The sequence below is a fragment of the Vulpes lagopus genome, chromosome 8 (genome assembly GCF_018345385.1).
Source record: "Vulpes lagopus strain Blue_001 chromosome 8, ASM1834538v1, whole genome shotgun sequence".
Lineage (NCBI taxonomy): Eukaryota > Metazoa > Chordata > Mammalia > Carnivora > Canidae > Vulpes > Vulpes lagopus.
The window spans coordinates 45,000,978-45,023,118 of NC_054831.1; the positions used below are offsets into that span (position 1 = coordinate 45,000,978).

The 22,141-nt window shown below is 40.1% G+C and overlaps 2 pseudogenes; one reads left to right on the forward strand and one right to left on the reverse strand.

Annotated features, from left to right (window-relative positions):
- Positions 1-232: 232 nt before the first annotated feature.
- LOC121497705 lies at positions 233-835 on the reverse strand (annotated as a pseudogene).
- Positions 836-19,741: 18,906 nt separating this feature from the next.
- LOC121497706 lies at positions 19,742-20,571 on the forward strand (annotated as a pseudogene).
- Positions 20,572-22,141: the final 1,570 nt, after the last annotated feature.

The window sequence follows — 22,141 nt, forward strand, 5'->3', positions numbered from 1 at the left end:
AAACGATGAAATATAAATTGGCCAGCATAATTCCTGACCTGTAGAAGGCACTCAGCACATGGGAACAACTTCATAATTGTTTAATCATGAAGAATAAAATAATTGTTATAAGATTCTTTTTATTCTAATGCTCTCTGGCTGTGATCTGTGACCTTTTGGAGATTAATTTTTTTTCTTTTTTGACTGCCTTAAATTGTTTATTAGGTAAGAATTTTACAAACATTACTTAATATTACCAGTAATGGTGGACCTGGAGAATATTGTGTTTTCTCCACGCCAGAAGGCAAGAACCACTGATAGTGTGGTGGAATTTGTGACACTCTCCAAAGCCGTGGCTCTTGTACCTGCAGATGCCAGCTGTCAGGTCTCCTTGTGGTTGTAGACTGGTTTGGTCACCCACTGGGTGCCAGGGTTTCTTCTGACAGCTTTATAGAATGGATTAAGGAGGATAACTTTAAAGAATTTGTATCTTCACCAACCCTGTAAGTATTCAAGACCCTCAGAGCCCCCATGATAGTGTTCAGCTCTCTCCTCTGCAACAGACTGAAGGCTTCTGACAAACTTTAGCTAGTTAACACCTATGGTGGACAGGCTTGCCATAGGTAGCACCCTTAGGCACTAGGCATTTGTGGTCACCATGTCGCACACGAATTTGATATATGACATAACCTTGTACCCCAGTCTGTGCAGTTTTTTTGGAGATTGGGTGGGGTGGGGAGGCCCTGTAGAACTCAGAGCTAGCAGTACTACACCAGTGGTTCACTCTGAGAACAAAGCACATTACATAGGACTGCTTTTTTCTCCACTGCTCCTGGATGTACTTGTAAGCACCCATCTTGGCTTACCTTGTAGCTGATGGCTGTCAGTGGATGGAAATGAAAGAGCCTATCTCCCCAAATTCTTTTTGGGCTCCTACAAGATTAAATCCTATGGCATAAATTATACACACACACACACACACACACACACACACACACACACTGAATTAAATAAAGATGCATACCTTATATAATGAGCAAATGAGTAGTACTACATTGTCAAAAGGAATTCAGAAAATCAGAGAAGGGAAAATTGAGTGAGGTAGGAGCCTCCTTCATGAAGGAGGTAGAACCTGAACTGGAGAGAATTTGCATGGTGCTTAAATAGTTAATAGACTTTCCCTTTCCCTAGGAACTTCATTTACAATAGAGATTAGTTTGAGCTTTTGGGTGAATATGACTCATTTAAATGCTCAAAACCATGAATCACTCAGAGTAGCATTATGGGTAATTTTAATGAAACATCTTTAAGGTCTCTATTCCTTTGTTAACTGCTTCTATTGAATTTAAACAAAAGTCCCATTTCATTCCAAATTTAAATCCAAAAGAGATTTGATCTTTTCTTCCTGCCATTTTGCAACCAATGTAATTTCTAACAAGTGCCTAGAATTAAGATGTGAGTCAGATCTGAAAACTGCATTTGAAACTGAATGGAATACCAAAGCAGAATGGGGATGAAAGGCAGATTGTAGAGTGACAGATCCCGTTAAAACCACTTGAACTGGCCCTCATCAATTCCTGACGCCTTTTACCTTTCAGTGACTTACAGGACCACTAATGTTCCACTATTTGGAATGCTGGGAAATTAGAAAAAGTAATTTGAAAAAATAAAAACATTATAGATAGCTCACACACAAAGATCTGTATATAAATGTTAATATCAGGTTTATTCATAAAACCCCAAACTGGAAACCACACAAATGTTTATCCACTGGAAAATAATATACAAATTGTGGTACATCCATACAATACCACACAGTAATAAAAAAGGAACAAAGTTGATGCATGCAGTAACAAGACTGAGACCCTAAAGTGCAATGTTAAGTGGAAGAAGCCAGGCACAGAAGGCCACTGCCTACTGTGCTTCTATTTATATATCATAGTCTAGAAAAAGGAAAACTATAAAGACAGAAATCAGTTCAGTTGTTACCAGGGACCAGGAATGGAAGGAAGAATGGGTGGGAACGAAGATGGTGGAAGGAGCCAAAGAGGCGTGCATTGAACTTTTTAATAATAATATTTTTATCATAGAAGAATACATATAAAATTTACTATCTTAACCATTTTAAGTAAGTGTACAATTCAGTGGTATTAAGTATTTCCGAATTGTTATAATAATCACCACCATCTGTCTCTAGAACTCTTTTTATCTTGCAAAACTGAAACTCTGTTCATCCATTAAATAACAATTCCCCCACTCCTCCCTCTTTAAGCTCTTTGGTACCACCACTCTATTTTCTATCTCTATAATTTTGGCTACTCTACATACTTCATATAAGTGAAATCATATAGTACTTGTCTTTTTGTGACTGGCTTATTTCACTTCCATAATATCGTCAATGCTTGTTTATCTATGTTATAGCATATGTAAAAAAAATTTTAAAAGACTGTATAATATTCCATTACTTGTTTATTCATTCACTGATAGACATTTGGGCAATTTCTATGATTTAAATAGTGTGAATGATGCTTGTTTTGTGAGCTAACAGATGATCTATCCTGGAGAAAATTTCATAGCCTCTTGAGAAGAATGTGTATCTACTGGCTGCTGTCACATAGAATGTTTCATACATTCTGTTAGGATCATTTGGTCTAAAGTATAGTTCAAGTCCAATATTACCTTATTGATTTTCTGTCTGTATGATCTATCCATTGTTGAAATTGGGGTACTTCAGTCCTCTACTATTATGATAGTAGTTGTCTTTCCTCCCTTTTTAATCTGTTAGTATTTGTTTAATATACTTAGGAACTCTAAAGTTGGGTGCATATATTTTATTATTATTATGCCCTCCCGATAAATTGATCCTTTTATCATTATATATGTGGTAACGTATATATAAATTCTTTATCTCATATTATAACTTTTTTAGTAAAGTCTTTTTTTTTTTTTGTCTGATGTGGATTATAGTTACCCCGGTTCTCTTTTGGTTTGCACTTGCATGGAATATCTTTTTGTATCCCTTCATGTTGAGCATATGTGTGTCCTTAGAACTGAAGTGAGTCTCCTGTAGTCTGTATATAGTTGAGCCTTATTATTTTATTCATTTAGCCACTTCATGCCTTTTGATTGGAGAATAAATAAAAATATATTTATATTTAGAGTAATTATTAATAGTTAAGGATTTACTAATGTCATCTTATTAATTATTTTCTAGCTTTTTGTAGTTCCCTTCTTCCTTCCTTCCTCTCTTGCTGTCCTCCTTTGTGAGTTGATGGCTTCTCATAGCAATATGTTTTTGATTTCCTTCTTTTTATCTTTTATGCATCTACTGTGGATTTTTGCATTGGGCTTACCCTATTGGCTTACACAAAACATCTTAAAGATATGTCTATTTTCTCCTGATAGTAACTTCAATCTCATATAAAAACTTAAGCATCTTACTCCTGTCTTTTCATATTTTTGATGTCACAACTTACTTCTTGTATATTGTGTATTCATTAACAAAGGATTGCAACTGTAGTTATGTTTAATACTCTTGTACTTTAGCATATTACTAGAATTAAGTGGTTAATACATGACCATAGTACAGAAATAGAGTATACTGAATTTAACTATATATTTGCCTTTATCAGTGCCCTGTGTATTTTTATGTTTTCATGTTATGAATTAGCATCTTTTTACTTCACCTTAAAGAACTCCTTTCAGTATTTCTTGTAAGGCAGGCTTAGTGGTACTGAAGTCCCTCAGCTTCTGTTTATTTGGAAAAGTCTTTATCACTCCTTTGTTTCTGAAGGACAACTTTTCTGGGTAAAGTATTCTTGGTTGGAAGGGGTTTTTTTCAGCACTTTGAATATACCATTCTACTCTTGTAGACAATAAGGTTTCTGCTGAGAATTGAAGTGCTTCTTTATAAAGATGGATAGAAATGTCTACAGATTGTCTACAGCAACACCTACATGAACAAACATCATTATGTTGGCTTTTCCTTCTTCCATGTATGACTCAATTTCTCCTTCCCCTCAAATCCTGCATCCTAGCATCACTTCCCAGATGAATACTGTACCCAGGTCATGGTCTCTGGCTCTGCTTTTTGGGGAACCCAACTAAGGCAAGAATATTTGCTTACTTATTTACCTAATGTATGTATGTTTCTATGTATTTTTCTGATGGTAAATTTTCTTTTTTCTTTCTCTTTTGAAATAATTCCAAATTTACAGAAAAGTTATATAGTGCAAAATAATTCCCGTATTCTCTTTGCCTAGAGACTCAACCAAGTTTTGCCTTTAAATCCCTTGAAAGTCACTTCAGCCAGAGAGGGAGGGGCTTTCAACAAGGAGGGAGGTATAACAACAAGGCTGCTTGCCTTGAGCTGTATCCCTTGGATCAGAAGCCATGATACATGATTAGAGCACAGATCTACAATATTTGAAGGACAAGGTCCTTTTTGCCCCCCTCTGGCTCTCATAAGCTAAGTGCAAGCTGCTCCAGGGACACATGCACAGCTACCTGCCATGGGGCTGGGTAGTAATGGATAGATAGCCACTAATGTACTAGGAGCTGAAATTGACTGAAGCTAACCACAACTTACCTTCCAAGCCTAATTCACTGACCAAGCTTTCCCCTGGTTATTGCAAGCCTTCCAATAGACTCCAGAATTCTAAAATAGTTACACCAGACAGATTGGGCCAGTGCAGTTGTTGTCTGAGTGGGAAGACAAATTTCGGATGCATTCTATTCCATCACTCTCTCAGAATCCAGGTGCAATTATTTTTGTCTTTACAAATGGATTCACTGATTCTTTGTCAGGTGCTGGGGCTACAAAGAAGAAGGTCGATATAGAAACAGAGGATTATCAAATGATGTGTAAATATCCTGATAGTTCTGTGCATGCAGTACTAGAAGTATACTGGAGAGACCCTGAACCAGCCGTTCTTGCCTTCAGCACCCAAGCATCACTAATTAATCCAAACTCTCTTTCACACAAATGGCTTTTGGAATCATTCCCAGTATGATTCTGGAGTTGTCTGTTACCGAATATACCAAAGTTTTCATTCTAACTTTGAAGTTTTTAAAGTTAAACATTCTAAAAGTTTTAGGTCCTTTGAAAGTATAAATCAGAAATTATCGTGTGATTGATGTTATTCTTTGTTCTTTCTGTCCATGTAGGTTTTCCCAAACTTAGCTTTCTTTCATGTTTGTGTTCCTCTGGGACTAGATTTGAGGTGCCTACAATTTTTGATGATAACTAAAAGATTCCTTAATTCTTGCTTTAATGTGAAACTCTGCTCACTCTACCTTTTATTTGCTGGATGGTAACAACTTGTTGTTGAATAATTTTTACTGAAAGAAGTTGAAATTTCGATGGTCCTTTCCCCATGTAGTTAGAATTCAAATTCTAACTACAGTTAGAATTCAGTTGTAGTTAGTTCAAATTATTGCTTTTTAAGTCTATTGTTCTCCATATCGAGACAAGTATCCTATATTAGTTTAATGTCATCCTGTGTTCCTATAGCAATTATGTGTATAGTACAACCTGCTAATTTCACTATACTTTCATGCAACTGAGATAGGAGATTACACCATCATTTCACATTGTCCCTTTGATTTGTCTCACTGGCCTTTAGGAAATATTTCTGTGAGAAAAACAATGAAGCAAAATTGTTTCTCTTTTCAAAAGTAAAACGCTGTTTAAGGAAATGAAATATGTCTTTATGAAAACAGATAGAAATATGCAGCTGTCTCACAGATGGTAATCTCCTCCTGAGATTTGAAGGTACCCCTTCTCAAAAAAAATGAAGGTACCCCTTCTCAAGACAAATGGGACATATAAGCAGGAGGTGTGGAAGCCATTGCTAGTATTATGAAAAGTGAGGGCAAAGGTTTGGCATTTGAGGTTTTCCTACATCTTACACTAATTTCAGGGACTAGGGACCAGTTCTTGGGAACTTAGTCTCTAGCCTAGGAAGAGGCTTGGGTGGTAGTTGGGGACTATTGGCCATTATAGTTATTTAAGGAGGGAGGAACATTTGGGGAAGTCCTGCTAAATTCCAGCAGCTTTACAAACTTTATTTCTCTCTGTCCTTCTAATGATATTACTAAAAAAATACATTTTTCTCGAGATGGGGAAACTGAGGCTCAGAAAGATTGAACAATTGTCCCAACTTCCCACAGGTAGAAGTTTTGCTAGAATTAAAAGTTAGGTCTGGATCATAGGTAAATATCTCCTCAATTGAAATATTTTGCACGAATCCTGCAATTTCTCATGGAAACCCACCCCCAAATGATTACTCCTGACTAATCTTAGATTAACATAGCACACATACTTCTCCCCACATTGGTTCCCAGTTAATTTTCATAGCCTAACTATAAATTACAATATCAAGTACCCGGACCCCTTTCCCCACTTTCTACAATCCATCCATCACAGATGAAGCTGGGCTTCAGTGGCATCTAATATCTTAAAGAGATTGTTGGGATAGGGATAGGGTACCCCTTAATTCTATTAAACTAGCTTGGGAAAGAAGAAGTTCAGATGCCAGGGTCATACTTTCCAGTCTCTCCCAGTATCTCCCGTGACTTATTGCGAGAGCTACTTTCCCATCCAGAAAGGAGAAGGAAGTCCCAATTTTCTGTATAGAAAACCTAAGGCATTGGGGATGTGCTGGGAGTCTGAGACAAGAGAACTAAGATATCCTAAATAAAGAGGCAGCAGGACAGGACTCCCGAGAGAAGTAGAAAATCCAATTTTCACTCTGACTGCCTTCAATTCAAAGTCATTGTGTCCCACATCTCTCCCAGGGCTTCCTAAGGTCCCAAACACCAGGGCAAATGTGGCATGAATCATCTGTATGATTACTAAATATTTCCATTATCCAGGAAAAAGGAAAGAAGGACTTTATATAAATGAACGCCAAGGGAAAGTGCTGACACATCTAAGAAATGGCACCTTTATGACTTTCCAATGACTGACGAAGGTCTCCCTAAGTCTCACTTCTAAAAAGTGTGTTATTGTAATCAGTCTCTTGGTTTAATGCTCAGTCAGTAAACAAAAAACAAAATAAGAAAGATGACAAGCAGCTGGCTAGTACCATCTAGTGGTAACAGAGAAACAATAACTTTTTTTTTTTTTAAATGACCTTTTCAAAAAGAGGAGAGACTGAAACCTTCCCTGCTTTCTGAGCACAGTGATGGTTTATTATTAGGTGCTGATCTTGCAACTTTTCTCCAGGGGAGATGAAGAGCAACACCAGGGGTGCTTGTCAGAGAGAACAGAGTGACAAAATTAAGATGCACTTCAAGATAAATTCATTTCAATGCTTTGGAAGAGAGGCACAGAGGTTTACATAAATAGCTCATTTTCTTTTTGGCTATCTCTTGTAGCCGGGAATCTCTGTGGAGGGGCTGGGGGTTTCCTGAAAACCAGCTGCTTTGTTTACAGCCTTGTCATCCCAAATCCAAATACCAGATTAAATTCTGGCCATGGCGATTGGTTTCAGGGCCTTTGTTGTTTGGAGCACTGGCTTCTTTGTCTCCCAGGCAGAATTTCAGAGCAGTAAATGCTCACAGCATATGTCTTCAAGCATTTTTAGCTGATGCAGCTGCATTCCACTCAGCAAAACATCATAGTTACTACAGTTTATTTGATACCTACTGTGTGCCAGATACCACAGTAAGCACGTTGGCTGAATTGGCTAATTTAATCATTAAAAGTAGTTTGAGGCAGGTATTCTTGATCTCATTTACATATAAGGAATAAAGCTAAAAAAAAAAAAATCTTATTACTTGTCCAAAGTGGCAGAGTTCACAGAGAGAGGTGGCACTTGCAGCCTAGTCATATTCCCCCTGGCCACTGTAGAACAGCTTACGGCATGGTCCCTATCTTTAGGAAGTTTATCATATTTTTAAGAAAGCAAGACAAGCACAAAAATGGAAATATACCATGAGGGCCTCTGCAAAGTGGGTATGTTTCCGGAGATAGCTGACTGATGGACAAGGCCAGACAGGCTGAGACATTGATTCCCTCTACACCATGAAAATGTCCTTATCTGTTAGCCAAGAGGCTCAGAAATATTCTCATCATCCATCCCCTTTCTATTCAGTGGCCCTCATTTAAATGCAGCCTGATTTGTTGATAACCAATGAGTTGGCACCAGTGTGGAATAAGGAAATGTAGCATTTAGAAAGATGAATCTGGTGCCATGGGCAAGATAGATTTAGACAAAGAATCTGGGGTCTGGGAGATCAGTAAGGAGGAAGTTGTAATCATTAGAGTATCAGGAGAGGGGTCTGGACTGAAGCGATAGATGTGGGATGGAGAGGAAGACATTGTAAAAGAACCATAGAGAGTAATTTGGACTGCGTTATGAGGGATGAAGAAGAACAATGGCCAGTGACGTGAGTAAAGTTTGTGTATGCGCGCGCGTGTGTGCGTGTGTGTGTGTGTCGGAGAGGAAGTCTATGTAAAGAATGTTGCTCATAATCCCAAAGTTAGTTATAGGAATGGGAAAGCAGCTTATCCTTTCTAATCAACCCGTATGAGTTGATCAAATCAATGTCCCTAAACAAGAGGCATTTAAATAAAATAAAAACAAAAAGTGGCTTCTTTTAACTCCATAATTAACTCATTTTCTCATAATGATGTTTTTAGATAATTGGTTTAAAAAAGTATGTTGAATATTTTTTCTCCAGAATGTATAAATACCCTGTGCTTGTCCACTAAAGAATTTTTTTCTCCATTTTCTTTGTCTCATTTTGATGTCCTGACCTTAAAATACCTTTTAGCACTTTTTTTTCTTTTTTTTTCCTTTTTTTTTTTAAATTTTTATGATAGACACAGAGAGAGAGAGAGAGAGAGAGAGAGAGAGAGGCAGAGACATAGGCAGAGGGAGAAGCAGGCTCCATGCACTGGGAGCCTGACGTGGGATTCGATCCTGGGTCTCCAGGATCGCGCCCTGGGCCAAAGGCAGGCGCTAAACCGCTGCGCCACCCAGGGATCCCCCTTTTAGCACTTTTTAAAAGCATTATATGAATCTAATACTTCCATGTTAAATATAGTCCTAAATATGTGGGGGGAAAGTTTTATGCTTATATGTAATGCAAAGGGTCTATATCTTTGCTTTCATTTAAATGTGGTAGACAGAAAAAAATTGGCTCCCACAGTCTGTTTGCCCAACTGTTTCCCTCTGTTACCAAGATAGGATGGACTTAATTCAGAATATTTCTCCTGTGCGCAGAAGTGTTTGACAGTGGCGTGGTGGAAGGGCAGAGCTATAGCTGAAGAGGAAGGAGATATGCCAACTATAACGTTCTACTTGTGAGTTGGGTTGAATCTTTGTATAGTGCATGGATGCACACACACAGACATGTACATACAAACACAAGATACAAACATGCAAACATACACATTCACAAACACGCAAAGGTACACACATACCCATAACATACAGGTATTAACACACAGAGCAGTGTTCACTCAGGGGTTTTAAAGCAGCAGAAGGAAACATTTAATTCTCACTGGATAAACGTGGTCAGAAAAACAAGTATGTAATTATTATTAGCTCAACATTCAAAATCTTGCTGTGGGGCACAAAATTTCATAATAAAAAGGACGGGAACTATTTTATGACCAGTTCTTTCTGATCACAACAAAGCAATTCATTTACCCAGACCTATATGCTCTAAGTCAAAATGAATTAAGTGTAACTTTTATTTTCTCTTTCCCAAGATGAGATGATGCAAGGATATCCTTTACACAAAGAATAAAATGAATTCATTATTGGGCACATAGGGTTTGAGGTGGTAGTGGGACATCCTAGGGTTTGAAATGGTATTCAAGGAGCCGATTGGAGTGGAATGTGGATAAAAATTAGGGCTGGAAATATAAACATGGAAGTGAGCAACATAGAAGAACATTTTTATTAGGCATTAGAAGAATTACTCAGAGGTATTTCAGAAAAACATCACCTCAGGGAATGTCAGATAACATCATTAAGTAAATATCACTCAAACACTGTCAGCTTTTAATGAAGACCCCTGAATGTACTTTTATTAGATTTTTAAGTGATAGACTCAAGGGGCTCTAAGTTTGTTGATCTCAGTTTGGTTTTTAGTTACATGGAAATAGATTTTCCCTCATTCATGAGCCATTCCCTTAGAGAAAGAGTATGTTGATGTGAACCCAAACTACCAAATCACAGTTCATTTGGGGCTTTGTGGTAGGCTCAGCAAGTGATATCAAATACTCTGTAATTGAATTATGAATACAAGTGAAGTATGTGCAAGCAAGGAGAGAGGGGAAGATTGAGGCAGGAGAAAGAGAAATTTGTTATTATTTTATGGCGGATTTTGTCATGCTAGCAACATATGACCTACTTTGGAATTGTTAATAATTAATGGCTACCTTTTGAACTCAGGTCCTAGAGGCAGAGTTTTGCATAAATAGTTACCACTTACTACATGGTGAGTTTTTCTTTTTCCTTAAACCATTATCACTCAGGGAAGAGGGAGTTTCATATTACACGGTACTCCCTCAATTACTTTATTTTGAATAATAAAGACATATTTGAGAAAGACTTTTATACTTGGGAACACCTTAAGGAATGCTAATTTTGAAAATTTCTGAGAACTGATTTTTTAAAAAGGCAAAATTTTGACACAGCTTTGGTTATACTCTTGTTTGTATGAGCAAGTATTTTCAAGTTTGACAATAAGGACTACTTAAAGTTTTAAAGGTCATTTTGAGAGCAATCCAGTGAATATTTGCAAATAATTGCCTATAAGACAAATGAAAAAATACATATTCCTGAGAGAATATATGATAGGTACTTGTGACTTGGGATGAGATTTTCATTGATGGCATCCACACAAATTAAAAATAACTGTCTCTCAGTCAACTTAGATTGTAAAACATATGATGGGCTCTGGAAAACTGGTAAAATCTGAAAAGTGAGTCAAATGAGGGTGAGAACAATACAGATAGGTGCATGGGATACATTTGAATAAAGTCATTTCAAGTATTGCAAAACCAGACAAATGCAATATTGCTAACTATAAATATATGCTTCTAAATATGTGTGTAGAGAAAATGAATAAATCAAATGTTAGATATTTGCCTACTTGTATTGATAATGTTTCTATTTCAGTTGGCCAAAATCTTTTGGGGGGAGGGGTGGAGAGGGAATATGGAGAAAATCTTGCTTTTTTGGTATTTTTCCAGGCCCAGAAATGGGATGGCTACCTATCTCTGAGTAATCTTTCCAACTGATCAGTTACCCCATGTGTACTTGGAAGCCTGGCATTGTAGAAGGATATAATGCAGTGAGAGATTTGCCTTGCACATAGGCTCTAGCTTCTCTCACTAGTGATTTGTTGTGATTCTGGTTTTAGAAATTTGTCTGTAAGCCTAAGTCTTTCTAGATGGTATGAAAATACAGTATTTCTCACCCTGACAAGCAAGTATGTAGGGAAAGTGGGGTAACTAGGGAAAATGGGGTATCTCAGATTTTATCTTAAAAACTTATGTAACTTTTAAATTACACTGCACAAATAGATTTATTATTTTAAAAGACTGTGTTATGTTTAACCCTATATGTTCTTCTATATCATGGTATGGGGTCATGTACCCCCATGGTGACTACTTTGAGTTGAAAAGTATGACACAGGCCTAGTCTGTGGAGTTAAGAAGGTATTGAGACCTTGCTGCCTACAACAGTTTGACCTTGAGTTATCATCTAAACCCTCTGAGATTTGGTTTTCTTATTCACCCAGTGGAGACTTGAATGAATATTTTGTAGAGTGGTAGTGAAGATAAATGGAATGCCAGAGGTAAGAAGCATAATAAATGTTGGTCCTTCCACCACACTAAGGCACCCTCAGATACAGAGCTGCTTGGAGAGACTTATCCAGGGATTTAGGTTTGCACCTTCTCAGTCTTGGAGTAGCTTAGATTTTAAGTCCGCATTGGTTCTTGCAGAGATTTAGCACCAAGATTATCCATCACACACCTGGATTGGGCCCAGTATGATCTAGACCTCATTTCTTGGATTGGATCTCTGGAACTTGGGGGAAAGCAACATAGATGACTTACTGTCTGTAAAGAATGAGACAGTGACTGCCAGGAGCAAGCTTATGCTTGTCCTTCTTGAGTTTTCCCTCTCCCCATTCTGTCTCCAAGTTTCCTCAGTCCTTTTCTGGATCCTTTCCTCCATTGAAATTCTTCTTGAAGATAGCACAGGCTTGTTAATTATCCAATCCAATTGTTTCTTCTTAATGTTCTTCCTACCTCATCTTTTTGGCAGGCTTGATGCAGACTTTTTCAGCTTTGATAGGTTTCCCCCTTATTTTTTTTAAGACTTTATTTATTTATTCATGAGAGACACAGAGAGAGAGGCAGAGGAAGAAGCAGTCTCCCTTATGGGGAGCCCGATGCGGGACTCAATCTCGGAACCCCAGGATCACAACCTGAGCCAAAGGCAGACGCTCAACCACTGAGCCAGCCAGGTGTCCCTCCTCCTTGATTTCTGCAGAACTTCTCTGATAGGTTGTCGTCTGCCTCTCTCCTAGCTTTTCAATGGCTTCCTCCACTCAGCTTTTAAATACCTTTGTTTTGTCCTCAACCTTTTATGTTCTTCCTCTCTACACTCTCCATTGTGTATTTGTGAGGGGTTGTCAATATCTATACATTTGACTATGATTCTTTAGTTTCTTTTCTCCAATCCATGCTCTATACAGCATAGTGATTTTATTTTAAAAGTAGTTTACTGTTGCTTATGGAGTAATATGTGTATCAGAGAATGATTGGGTATATGGCTTGAGAAGTAGGCAGGGATGAAATCATGAGGATCCTTGTATCTTTGTTAAAAGATCAATCTCAATAGAATAGTTAGGCTGGGTTGTAAAAACAACCCTGCAATCTCACTGACTTATAGCAAGAACTTGTTCATACCAAGCATCTCCTACAGATAAGCTGTGAGCTCTGCTTCACATCATCCTCACTCTGGGACCCAGGCTGCTGAAGTGGCCTTCATTTGGAGCACTGTTGTCAAAGCCGACAGAAAGAAAGAGGACAGAATTGCATATTGGCTCTTAAAACTTATGCCCAGAAATCACTTGTAGCACTTCTGATGAAATTTCATTGACTAAAGCAGGTCAAATGTCACATTCAATTTCAAGAGGGCAGAACACTGTTCTCCTACCATGTGCCTGAAGGAGAGCTGGAAATATCTGGTGGACAGCCTTGATGACTTTCTATCATACATCACATAGTGAGTTTATTTTTTTTTTTAATTTTTTTTATTTATTTATGATAGTCACACAGAGAGAGAGAGAGGCAGAGACACAGGCAGAGGGAGAAGCAGGCTCCATGCACCGGGAGCCCGATGTGGGATTCGATCCCGGGTCTCCAGGATCGCGCCCTGGGCCAAAGACAGGCGCTAAACCGCTGCGCCACCCAGGGATCCCTCACACAGTGAGTTTAATTTTCTTCTGACATGCAAAGTATTTCCCCCTCCCTAAGGGATTATAGTCCAAAAATTCAACCAACTAATTGCATCCCACTCCAGGTCTAGGGTCTCTGGGTGAGGCCTTTGGTCACTTTGGTGACCATATCTCCTCTTAATGCGCAATCCTATAAACTAATTAGGTAAGTTGTGGCTCTCCCACATGCCCAATACATAATAGTATAACATAGTCAAGATAGCCACAATAGCATTACTATGGAGGAAGAATAAAGATACATATTCACCCCTGGTAGAATTCTACCTGGACTAAGAATTGAATTGATATGAGACAGGTTAACAGATGAAAATCAAATTTCGTTTCACATGATAGGAAATCCACACACACATATGAAATTCCGAAGACCGGCAAAATGAAATACATATATCATTCTGAACCGAGGACAAGGGGGTGTGAGTCTGTGACCTCAAAGAGAAGACATACTATTTGTAGGAAGATAAAAAAGAGTAAATGTTTGGTAAACAATGTTTGCTGGGCTACACAGGCATAATAATGGAACAGAGAGAGGAATGTAAACAAAGAATTAACAAACAGAATTTGCTAAATTCTTTGTTTACAACTCCTAGTTTGTATCATAATGTAGTTATCTATGGTGATGGCTCTCTTCCTGGAGCAGGTCCTCTATCTAAATTCTTTTTAGGCAGGTGAGGGGAAGGTAAAGAACTTTTCCTGAATCTGCTGTGGTTTGGGCACTTTTAACTCAAAATAATGTCCATGCCAAAGTGGCCCATTTTGGAGCAATCTGCCCTTAGTCCTTTGCAAATCGGTCATTACTTTTTTCAGCTCATTTCCCTCTCGGAGTACCGTGTCAAGCATAGTCAATTGCAGCCAACACACACTATGGACTCTGTGTCTCCATCTCTTCCCATATAACTACAACTTCATTATGTTCATGATCTGCCTAAAAAGTTGGTCTAGCTAGAGTTTTCTAACTGCTTTTAGCATGGGTTACCATCTTTGTAATCTTCAGGATCAGTTTACTCACCACTACCATCCAAACCTTTCCATTAGTGTCACATCTTTTAATTTTCTTTGTTATGGAATCGCCCACTTCAGGTAACAATATATGTATCTGTCAAAATAGATAAGGTTACACTGGCCAAACACTTTGGCTTAACACGACAAAAGATTATTACATCCCCCAAAGTTGAAAACAAACCTGGATGAGACTCCAGGACAGTAGTTCTCCAGCCAGTGGCTCTGTGGTCCAAATGGTTTCATCTTCTTATTTAGGCTTTTGCAGTCAATGAGGCAATAGAAGAGTGGGGGAGAGAGCCGAGTGTTAGAAATATATACTTCCATACAGGAGTAACATACTTCTAAACATTACTCATATTTAGTTGGCTAAATCAAGTCAGATGGTTATGCTTAATTTTAAAGAGATGGAAAGGTGTCACCTTCTCATGTGCCCAGAAGTGGAGAGCTGTATATTGGTGAGTAGTGGTAATGCCTACCACAATCTGCTTTGAATTACATTTGTGCGTGTGTGTAATGTTAGTGTGCGTGCATGTAAATTTATTTCTCCATAGGGTGAATGAATGCTTTAAAGGCAAAAACTGTCCACGTCTGTATCCTCAACTTTAAAATATGACTGGCATATGTAAAGATTCAATAGATATATTTCATACAGAAGTGCTAACAGTTCCCCAAATGTTATTATTTTAAACTTTTTTTTTGAATCTCTTAACTCTCCCTAACCGTTAGCAGATTAACTACTACTCCTTTTGAATTTAGTTTGGGCATCATCTCCTGTAGACAAAATAATAATTATAATAATTCATATTCACTGAGCACTTGCTATGTACTAAGCAGTTATAATGTATTATTTAAGGTAATCTATACAATAACTCCACAACATAGATCTTATTATAACCATTTTATAAATGGGAAAAGTAAAGCCCTCATTTAAGCAACTGGCCCAACGTCAAAAAGTTTGTAGGCAATTGGACTGGGATTCAAATTCAGATCAGTCAAGATCCAAAGCCTGGAGTGGTCACCACAATGCGAACTCCTCATGATGTGATTTAGGTGTCTGTGAATTCCTCGTGGTTATGGAACTAAGGGCCTAATTTTTGCTGTCAACAGAGGGCCATGCTCAGGTTCTGAAGTCCTCCATAATTCCTGCCCCATGGCCCTTTTGTAAGATCCCTTACAACATGGCGGCTGATCTCTCCAGAGGCAGCAAGAGAATTCTGGCTCTGGTCTATTGAGAACAAGTCCTACATAAGGTTAAAAAGTTATGGAGTGACCATGGCAAAACGTGTGCCATTTTCTGGTGGCTAGAAGTGAATTATAGATTGTCCCCAGTTCAAATGGGGGGGGGTGGATTATACAAGAATATGATTCATTGGGGGGTATCTTCAAATTCTGCTTATCATAGGTCCTTTTTCTCCTTCAATAATCTATTTATTTCTCTGTTGATACACAAGACAGAAAAATTCTCCTATTCTCTGTTACTTAAACCCACTCTCCCTTGGCTCAAAAAATATATATTTTTTTCTTTTTTAGGTCTTAGGAGTGATTTGAACACTTTCCAGATTGCATTGGTATGCTAAAACTATCCATGTCCCCTTAACAATGGGACATAACCACTGCTAATAATAGGATGTAAATTCATAATGCCACCATATATATGATATATAACTATGTAATTTTAAACAAAAATTGATTTAGCTGCAGTCCTGTTTTACAATTTACTTCTTTATTTAATAATACATCATGAACATTGCAACACCATTAAGTATTCTTTTACAGCTTAATTTATAATTGCTGTGCAGCATTTTGTCATACAGATACCTTATGATTTATTTAACTGGTTTATTGTTGTAAGACATTTAGATTATTTCCAACATTTTGCTCTTATGAAAAATTCTTTAATAAACTTTTATTTAGTTATCTTCACCTATAATTATTTTTGGTTACATAAATTCCTAGAAGTAAATTTTTTGTGCACCAAAAAATATGTACATTTTAAAACTTTTATTTGAATTACCAAATTTCACCATAGAAATGAACAGTTAAACCAGCAGTGTATAAGGGGGTCCAACATGGAGATTTGTATGTGTATGTGTCTGTATTTTTTTCTATTACTTTTCTAGCTTATTGCTCCTTTCTAAGTTATAAGACTAATACATATTGTTTTAAACAGGTAGGAAAATTCAGAAATCTTTAAAACAGAATTAATTTACTCTTTACTTTCCTAATTCCATTCATTGGAGGTAGCCAATGTTAACAGTTTACTGTGATCCTTCTAAACCATCTTCAGTGAATATATCTGGGTCTTTTGTGATTGAACAGTTGAAAAATGGTATCTTGGCACTTTAATTTGTTTTTTCGGACTTAAAACATTTCTTTACTGACCTTGCAATTTTCTTCTCTTGGTTGCTGGTTCATTTCTTTTTGTTGGTCATTAACCATTATGTTGTTAAACATTCATCACTTTTAGATAATCCAGTCTCAGTATTGTTTGTAACCTTTACGTTTGAGTTTACTTCCCTTGGCTGCACAAAATATCTTTTTTGTATATGTTTGAGGAATAAAAGCTATTTTAATACAGATCAATGACCATTCCAAAAATATCTTTTGATCACAGAATATTTCAGTTCCCAAGTGATGGCCCATTTATTTCAAATACAACTGCATTTTGCTTAATTCCAACACACTGCAAGTATTTAAGATGTACCCAATATTATTGTAATAAGATTGTATCTATGTTAGAAAAATTTAAAAAATAAACGATATTCAAAAGACAATATCATTTTTGTATTTTTACATTAGTTCTTCTCTTGAATATTTCACACATCTGTTACACTCTCTCATTATAAATACACAATCTTTGACTAGTATTAAGCCTGAAAGAGTTTGTACACTTTGTAAAGTTGCCCAGACACAAAACTAGAAGTAAAATGTATACTGCGAGAGACTGATTTATTTCCCACTAGTGTAGCAACAGACCAAATATAAGAAATCATAGTGCTTTTTCAGATGGTAGATTTCCCTTCTGGTTCTTTGATTTTTAGAACTCCAAAGTGTCTATGCAAAGAGCTTCAGATTTAAAGAGATGAAAGTTAACAGGCAGAGTTTAGCAGAGTTAGCTTTCAAAGCAATTTTTGTTGTGCTTTCTCCTTTTTCCTGGAAATGAGTTACAGACTCTAGCTTAAAATTTTATAAATCTGTGTTGAAGACAAGGAAATTAAGGGGTAGTCTGTTCTTTATTAATCATGCTATCTCTTCCTCTGGCTGCATCAATCTGCACCAGGGTTTTCTCTCTCTCTCTTTGTGTGTGTGTGTGTGTGTGTGTGTGTGTGTGTGTATTGCATGCTAGATTCCCTCAACATATCTTCCTTTTTACAACTTTTGTGTTGTTGTTTTGTTTTGAATACTAGGATACTATTTACTGAGAAGAGTTATTGATTTCAAATGTGAAAAAGATATGAGTGTTTACTGTCAAGGACTAGGAGACATTCAAATTCAGCGTGGAGAGAAATGGGATCACAGACCCCAGTGCTGGAAACAACCTAAGAAAGCTGGGAGAACAAATTGTATTCGGCTTCAGAAATTAAGAAATCTTATGAGCACAGTGAATGAGAAGACGACCAAAGTTTCTGAATAGGAGGAAGCAACCACAATTTCAAATAGATCAGTTAAAAGTAGCGAGAGGTACAAAGGTACTATGCGATTGTTTTTGGTACTTGTCTGTATGTCTGTAACATTTCATAATGAAAATGAAAGCATTTTTGAAATGTGTATAAGGAAAAGGGGAAAGAATATCGATGAAATGTTTCCTCAACAGCAACCTTCAACTGTATTGCAGAGCACCTTCTGATAGTCTTTTTTATGTACTTATGTATCTATTTGGAGAATGTGTACATAGGCATGGGGGGAGGGGCAGAGGGGGGGAGGGGCAGAGGGGGAGAGAGAGAATCTCACGCCCACTTCCTCCTAATCAGGGAGCCTGAGGCCGGGCTCGATCCCAGAACCCGGAGATCACGATCTGAGCCGAAATCAAGAGTCAGAGGCTTAACAGCTTAAGCCACCCCGGCGGCCCCTCCCTGCTGATCTCTTCTCCATAGTCCTGGGGCTGGTGCGCCGCGCTGTCACTCTGCCTCTCAGCGAGTCCATGCCCCATGCCGCCCCCTCTCACAGCCACGGCAGTCCACGGAAGTCACCCTGGAGAACAAGCTCAGTATAACTACAGCTGAGAAGATTAATTAGGGCATGTTCAAAGCCTCACGGAAACTAGGTCAACCCTAAAGCGAACCATTACCCCAGAGAAAGGAGGAGGTAGTAAGTGTAGTTAAAACGTAGACTGAAACCAAACGTCGGGACCAAAACTTGTAGGTCCTTGGACATACCTGCCGCCCTCAGTCCGCACCTAAGGCAGCACGGGAACCGCAATCCAGTCAACAGGGAGCCGCGTGCCCCTCGCGGGTGTGCAGGCCCTGCGGCCCGCTAAGACCGGGGTCCAAGGGACCCCGTGGGAGACCTGTTGGTCCACCTGTGTAACGAGAGCCGCCGGCTGCCCGCTTCAACGGCGCTTGGACGCGGCGGCCGCTCAGAGCCAGCCTCGCAGTCTCCTAGTCTCCTCGCAGCGCCGGCGGGCCCCAGGGCCTCCACCGCCGCCTCTCCTCGGCCGCCATGACAACCGCGTGCCTGCCGCGGGGCCCCACCCTACCGCCAGGCCCCGGCGGCCGCCATGACAACCGCGTGCCCCCCCCGTGGCCCCACCCTACCGCCAGGCCCCGGCGGCCGCCACGGACTGCGTGACCCCCCCCCCGGCGCCCCCCACCCTACCGCCAGGCCCCAGCGGCCGCCATGACAACTGCGTGCCCCCCCCCCCGGGGCCCCACTACCGCCAGGCCCCGGCGGCCGCCATGACAACCGCGTGCCCCCCCCCCCCGTGGCCCCACCACTCCCGCCAGGCCCCGGCGGCCGCCATGACAACCGCGTGCCCCCCCCCCCGTGGCCCCACCACTCCCGCCAGGCCCCGGCGGCCGCCATGACAACCGCGTGCCCCCCCCCCGTGGCCCCACCACTCCCGCCAGGCCCCGGCGGCCGCCATGACAACCGCGTGCCCCCCCCCCCCCGTGGCCCCACCACTCCCGCCAGGCCCCGGCGGCCGCCATGACAACCGCGTGCCCCCCCCCCCGTGGCCCCACCACTCCCGCCAGGCCCCGGCGGCCGCCATGACAACCGCGTGCCCCCCCCCCCGTGGCCCCACCACTCCCGCCAGGCCCCGGCGGCCGCCATGACAACCGCGTGCCCCCCCCCCCCGTGGCCCCACCACTCCCGCCAGGCCCCGGCGGCCGCCATGACAACCGCGTGCCCCCCCCCCCCGTGGCCCCACCACTCCCGCCAGGCCCCGGCGGCCGCCATGACAACCGCGTGCCCCCCCCCCCCGTGGCCCCACCACTCCCGCCAGGCCCCGGCGGCCGCCATGACAACCGCGTGCCCCCCCCCCCCTGGCCCCACCACTACCGCCAACAACCACCAGATCAACCTGGAGCTCCGTGCCTTGTCCGTGTCTTCTTACTTTGACCATGATGTTGTGGCTTTGAAGAACTTTGCCAAGTGTTTTCTTCCCCAACCTCATGAGGAGAGGGAACGTGCTAAGAAACTACGAAGCTGCAGGACCCACGAGGGGTCGAATCTTCCCTCAGGATATTAAGAACCGACGGTGAGGATGGGCAGAACGGGCTGAATGCAACACAGGGTGCGTTACACTTGGAAAACAGCGTGAATCAGACACTACTGGAACTGCACAAACTGGCCACTGAAGACAGTGATCCCCACTGGTGTGACTTCATGGAGACTCATTACCTGAACGAGCAGGTGACATCCATCAGAGAATTGGGTGAGCACGTCACCAACCTGCGCAAGACGGGGGCTCCCGAACCTGGCGTGTCTGAGCACCTCTCTGACCCGCACACCTGGGGAGCGTCACGGGGGGGCTGTCTTCCCAGCCGCGGGGGTGACGTCCCTGGCCACCGAGGCAGCGCATGCTGCCGGGGTTACCTTCACCTTTTCTGTAAGTTGTACCAAAACATCTGCTTTCATTTGTACCATTCCTTCAAATAAAGTAATTTGGTACAAAAAAAAAAAAGTAAGAAGTTATAATTGGATAAAATAGTCTAATTTTTTCATTGACTTAGTATTTACGTGTTTTTAAAAATATACTGCTTTATGTTTTTTGTGTCCTAAGAAAATCTTAGCTTACCCAAAGCTTATGAAGATTTTCTATTTCCTTATAGAATTTTCATGGCTTTGTTCAAAAAAAAAAAAAAAAAAAAGAATTTTCATGGCTTTGACTCTATTGTCAAGTGTATACTGTGTTCTGAATTAATTTCTATATATGGTGTGCTATAAGACATGTGTGTGTATGTGTATATATATGTGTATATATGTATATATACATATATATATATTTTTTTTCCTTCCCCCAATTGAATATCCAGTTATTCCACCATCATTTGTTGAAAAGTCTACTTTTTTCCCCATGGAACTACTTTGGTACCATTGTTTGGTACCATTTACACAATAATAACCACACCAGGCCTCCTTGTTTCATTGATTTATTTACTGCTGTTGCAAGGCAACAAAAGCCAGATGGAAAGATTCTCTATACAAGCAGTCCTACACTTCATAGGCAGAGGATGGATAAACATGGATTTTCTCTGCCTATTTATGGGATAAAGTCAGCTATCTCTTCCTTTGATCCCAGAAGGAGTGAGAAAAAAACCTTTTCTCCTTGGAGGTGAGTGGAAAGAATCCTGGGTTCTCATTCTTACTTTTTTAAATGCAAATTAACCTGTTCAATGACCAGATAAGCCCCTTTGTCTCAAGCTTTTATTATCTACAGAAGTCTTCAAAATCTTAGGTCTCATTTTCCCTTAAATGTAAACACACATAACCAGAGTTAGACCATTCTCTCTGGAGTGCTTGCATTACTGAATAGTTGTAAATTAACTTCCCAAAGCTGGTTTTAACTCAGGATCTCATCTTTTTAGCACCAATTTTGCAAAAGCATAGAAATATTATCTTTATAGCTCATAATGTGAAATAATTGGAACTCATATACTGGTGGTGGGAATATAAAGTGATACAACTACTTTGGAAACGATTTTGGCAGTTTTGGTTTTTGTTTTTAATAAAGTTAAATATACAGTTACCATATGGCCTGGCGATCTCACTCCTGAATGATTGATTACCTAGAAGGAATGAAAAATACAGCCATACAAGGACTTATACACAAATATTATAACACTTTATTTTTTTAGTATGTGTCCTGCAGAAGTAAGCACAATAACGCTTTATTTATTATAGCCCTAAACTAGAAATGACTCAAATGTCCAGCAGCAGGTGAAGGAATCAAGAAATTTGGTATAGCCATACAATGGAATACTACTCAGCCATAAAAAGGAACAAAGTACTCATGCACTCAACATGTTTGTATCTCAGAAACATTTTGCTGAGTTAAAGAAGTCAGACATGAGGGGATGCCTGGGTGGCTCAGCAGTTTAGCCCCTGCCTTCGGCTCAGGGCGTGGTCTAGGAGTCCCAGGATCGAGTCCCACATCGGGCTCCCTGCATGGAGCCTGCTTCTCCCTCTGCCTGTGTGTCTGCCTCTCTCTCTTTCTCACTCTCTCTCT